A 5705-nucleotide genomic window follows, 5' to 3' on the forward strand; every position below is an offset into this window, starting at 1 on the left:
TTGCATTGATCGCTGAGGAAGGCTTTCTTAACTCTCCTTGCTATTCTTTGGAACTCTGCATTCAGATGCTTATATCTTAAAGGTCAAACTTTGGATGGCTTTTCAAGCTTATAATGGTTTAGAAATATTTTCTCTCTAAAGGAAGAAATTCTCTTGACTTTTTCTGTTGGACTATAGCTTTCTGGACAGGTTTGTAAAATGCACCTAATTTTATTCTCTGGTAGGCCCAGGACAAACCCTGCACTTAATTCGTGCTCAATACTTACTTGTTGGGAAGAACCACTTTTTCTTCTGGAGACCTCTACTCACTGTGACCAGGAAGATGATATATGATATATATTTCACATGATATATTTTATATTGTTTGATCTGCTAGAGTTGGCAAAGTTTTTCTGAAAAAGACCAGATAGAAAGCATTTTCAATTTCGTGGGCTTCGCTTCTCACATTTTGGTCACTATTCTACAGTTCTGCTGTTCTAGTGTGAAAGCAGACACACAAAATTTGTAAACAAATGGTGTGGCTCTAATGCAATAACACTGGATTTACAGAAACAAATGGTGGGCTATGTGTGATCTCTAGGTTGTAGTTTGCTGGCCCCTGTGCTAGACTATACTTGCCATGAAAGAACTGGTCCTGAAAATAAGCTGTTTGTGTCTGTTGCGTTTCTGAATTGGGCAAGAGCTGTGTGAGATAATTTTAGTTTCATTTCTTTTTTTTTGTAAAGAAAGGCAGACTGCCACGTGCAGCGCCTCATTTGGATGTGTCTGGAGTCTTGGAAGCTTGACTACCCTACGTTCTCCTACAAATGGACCTTGAGAGCTTGTTTGGAGGTTCTAGCAGGGGAGCGCAGCTACTCGTATACCCTTGACCGAAGACCGGTCCTCCTCTAGCGGGGATGGTCGTCCTCTTCGACCGAGCGCGCAGCTTCGGGAGGGACGCACATGGAGCGGTGAGGGAGGAAGGGGACACCCGCCTAGCCAGCCAGATCAGCCGAATCAACCCTGGCGATCAATGGGGTGACAGATGTCGCAACCAGATTGCCCTCACATCCTTTAGTTTCATTTCTATTGTTGTCTTGTGGTTAATTGAATAAAGACTTGCTAAGTGACTCCCAAGTTTGAGTCCTTATTTAATGTTTAGATTGTACAAATCTTGACGCACCTCAGAAGTGTACTAAGGCTGCCTTTTCTTCTTTCTTTCCTCTTTTTTTCCACACAGCACCCATCTTTGTGACCCTCTTGTGCACATAAACTAAACCTGAGACAAGGCTTCTAGCGCTGGCTTGCTAAGCTCTTTGTGGTTAAACTGGTTTCTCACCCACCACACTCTGGAAGAGGGAAAGAAACACCAGATTAGACATGTTTTAAAGAGGGATCAATATGTAATATAAACCAGATTGTACCTCCTTCACTCTCCCCAGGCCCAGTTGCAAGCAATCCTCATACACAAGTGGGAACTAAGGGGTGGGCTTTGGTGCCTTAGTTGAGACTTTAAAAATCCCAGGGAAGCAGAGAAGAGTCTACGTTCCATGCTTAGGGCGGAAACCCGACCTAACCTGGGTCTAGGACTGCATACACAGCTACTGTCTTTCCTCATCCAGTGGTGGCCAAACCAGCTTCTGCATAGGTATGCCTTCTCCTTCACCTGAACACCACCTCCATCAGTCTAAGGTGGGTCAGAGATTATCCTTGAAACTGTCCTCTCTCCTGGCAGGAAGGGAAACCCAGAGCCCCACGGTCTCCGAAGGCCCCTTATAAGCAGAACGAAGACCTCAGCAGTTAGATCTTAATCTCTGACTCCACCCCAGTCCCTTCACACCCCTGAGTTCCAAACAACTTCAGGTCCCAGACCTCTGGAAAGCTAGGTTTCTCCGCAGGCCCTCAGGGCAAAAGCATTGGCGGCTAATGAGACAGCAGGAAATCGTCTTGATACTTTTATGGCATTTATTCTGCAGAAGTAATGGGAACCAGTGGGTCCTGTGGACTAAGAAGAGCCTCTTTTCTTCCTGAGATGACATAATCAAAGTCGCATTGTGGACTGGAAGCAGACCAATGGGCCAGCTGAGGGAGTTGGGCACACCCTGAGGTCGACTACCACGTGGACACCATGGGTCTAAGATGCTCTCTGGGGGCTGGTGACTCGTTCATAGTGTGCAGAGAAAGACACGCCCCTTCCTGACCACAGGCACTGTCGTGACAGGGTCTGACACAGGACAAGGTCAGAGGGAGAGACTCAGCAGAAGGAGACGGACTGGAGACCAAAAGCTGAGTTTATCACCTCCTGGTTCCCAGTGTTCTCTCTCTGTGTCCAGCCTCCTATTCTCAACTCTGTTTTATCCAAGTCATCTCAGGCTCTTAAACCCAAATCTGGTGTTAAGACCTCACCCCAGGCCAACTAAACTAGAATCTCTTGGACATTTAAAAAGTCTCTGGGTGATTTTAATGTGTAGGCAGGGTTGGAGACCACTGTTCTAATTCATTATCACCTTGATGTTGAAATACTACAGGAAGGAAATCAGGAAGGCTATCAGCTACCCTGAAATCTTTTCGTTTGAGAACCTGCTCAGTTAAGACTTGTAGATAAATTTCAGATAAGGCTGCATCTGAAACTAAGCTGTGAGGTCGCCTTATGAATAATGCCATTTATTAATACTTTTTGAAAAGATGAAAGAGGCCTATAGCTGGAAATCAAATAGAACCAGGGCAGACATCATGTATTCATTGTTGTTCATTTCAGCCTTCTTCATGGTGTGGTTCATTACTGCAGCTTAGTTAAGCCTGAGGAGACCCGCGCAGGCTGTGAATTTACGGGTAACTGTAAAATGCAGGGACTCAGAGTGTGGTCTTGGAATGGAGACGGAGATCTGAATCTCCACTAATGCTTATGGAGCAATGCTTAGATTGCTAACTATTTGACCTCTGGCAAGTGACTTAATTTAAGACTTAGTTTTCTCACCTACAAAGTGGGAAGAATACTCTCTGTCTCAAAGATAGATTTGTTAATATGATGTCTTCCATAAATGCCTTCCCTGTGTTAGTTGCTCAGTCACGTCCAACTCTTTGTGACTCCATGAACTGTATGTAGCTCACCTGGCTCCTCTGTCCATGGAATTCTCCAGGCCAGGTTACTGGAGTGGGTAACTGTTTCCTTCTCCAGGAGATTTTCTTGACCCAGGGATTGACCAGGTATGAAACTAGAATAAATAATAATCAATAATAATTAAACAAGGTGGTGGATATAAAACACCTAAATCAAATTCCTGACCCTTTCTAATCCTTCAACAAATGACAGTTATTATTATTACAACTAAAATGAATTGTGTGTCAGAGTCTTGGTTCCTTGTGTTATGGGATAATGACTCAAGGATAAGAATTGAATCCACTAATACTAAAGTCTTGATTTTTCTTGAAACAATGAGCTCATTAGAGTCTCCTTGTGTTGCCAAGTTCAACGAGATCCAGGAGTACTGGTTGCTGTCGGCGTACAATGAAGACATACTTCTGGAGGAATCTTGCTGTGAGATGCAGGCCAAGAATAAAAACTCCAGGGCCACCTCTGATTTCCTTTAAAGTCACAGCAGCTCACATGAGGGGTGAAGATATTTCCACATTCCCTTCTATCTGCTGGGGGTCAAGAGATGACCTGAAAGAGGTGTTTTTAAAATCTTGGTTAGGGTTTGTATTAAGCATGTAGGTAAAGTGTGAATATCTCCAATGCATGATTTCAATTCTTTCAATGCTTGATTTAAATTTCAATTTAAAAAATAAAGAATAAATATACCACAAAGAAAGCAGAATTCCAACGTAATCTTTAGAAGTTAATTTGTGTTTCCTGGGTGCTGCATTATGACCATAATCCTTGCTACCTGGCCAGGCCAGTACGGGGTGTGTGTGTACATGTGTGTGGGTGTGAATGTTGGTATGAGTGCATGTGTGTTGTGTGAGTGTGCGTGTGTTTGTGTGTGAGTGTGGGGGTATGTGAGTGCATGTGTCTTGTGTGTGTGTGCACATGTGTGTGGTGTGAGTATGTGTGTGTTAAACGGGCATGTATTTACCTACTTCGCTATCAGACTGGTAGTACCAGTCCTTTTCCGCAAATTCTAACATTTGGGATTTGCTGTTCACAATAATAGAAATGTGTGTTTGAGAACCATACTTGAACTTAGACCTTTCGACAGGAGACTTCTGTAGTTGGAAATTACCCTGAGCTTCAATTTCAAGAAAAAGACAAAGTTGAAGAAAAAGAAAAAGAAGAAAGAAAAGAAAAAATAGAGAAACAAAAAAGAAGAAAAAGGCAAAGTTTACGTTATAAAATCAGAAAGCGAAGGGCAGATGACTGGCTAGGCAGATGTGTACGTTGTTGGACAGATGAGTTTCATAAAACACTGGAGCTACTCTGCACGCCTGCCTGTTCTCCAAGGCCACTTGAACAGTGAGGCTTCTGGTGGAAGAACGGTAATACAGTCGTCTTTTTGTTTCACTTGTGCCTGGGTTCCATGTTTTCCCAGATTTCTTATAAACACACACATGGTTTAGCATGTTCGACTGGAAAGAAGCTTTCCGTCACCTGCCTTTGTGATTCCTACAGTTCAGGGGGAAGTTTTCCTTGTGTGTTTATCTCCCGCAAAAGCACATTACATCACAAGGAACAGCCAATACCATACATAAAACCCCCCTTAACCTTGCCCCTCCAGACTCGCACACATCAGCAAATTAGCTGTATCTGTCCTTGGTTCAGGGTTGGCTGGTGAAAGCACTTCAATAGCAAATGAGGAACAGGGGCGGTTTCTGAGCAGCATCAAATATTATTCTAAGTTCTACAACCAAGATAGGAGATACATTCTCATTCTCAACTGCTGGTAATACTAAGGTCCTATAAAAGTCAAGGAATAATGCTTAACTAAGCGGCCTAAAGTTTATAGCTTATCACTGCAATGCAATGCACTTCAGGAAAATTGGCACGAGAAAACTCAGTTTCCTAGGAACAATCTAATTGAGCTCTGTTTATTCAAGTAACCTAAACTAGCTGACTATTCAAATGGCTTGCAATAAAAAAATAGAGTGGGCTCAGAAAGCCCTCGTGCCTCACGCTGTCCTTGGAAGAACCAGCAGGGGGTTCTTGCTGGAGTTCAGTTGGGGGCTTCTAGGGACTGCGATGGAGAAGGCAATGGCAACCCACTCCAGTACTCTTGCCTGGAAAATCCCATGGATGGAGGAGCCTGGTAGGCTGCAGACCATGGGGTCGCGAAGAGTCGGACATGACTGAGCGACTTCACTTTCAATTTTCCCTTTCATGCATTGGAGAAGGAAATGGCCACCCACTCCAGTGTTCTTGCCTGGAGAATCCCAGGGACAGGGGAGCCTGGTGGGCCGCCATCTATGGGGTCAGCAGCAGCAGCAGCAGGGACTGCAAATCACTTAAGGGGTTTTAAACCAGCTCAGGGTCTCTGCAGAAGGACTAGTGTGAAGAGCAGATCTTAGAGGAACTGGAATACCCAGTTTATCTGTCCTACCGTCAAATCCAGAGGAAGAGAGGAGAATCTGGGTGTTAGAATAAGGATTTGCCTGTGACCATTCTTGGATCAGAGTTCTGGGCTTCCTGTCCCAGCGGCAGACCACAGTGGGCAGGAAGAGTGTCTGTCTAGACCCTGGCCACCTTCACCACTCCCTAAAGTTCTCTGATAGAATCCCTTGCGGCACTGGAC

This window comes from Bos indicus, chromosome 1 (assembly GCF_029378745.1).
Source record: "Bos indicus isolate NIAB-ARS_2022 breed Sahiwal x Tharparkar chromosome 1, NIAB-ARS_B.indTharparkar_mat_pri_1.0, whole genome shotgun sequence".
Lineage (NCBI taxonomy): Eukaryota > Metazoa > Chordata > Mammalia > Artiodactyla > Bovidae > Bos > Bos indicus.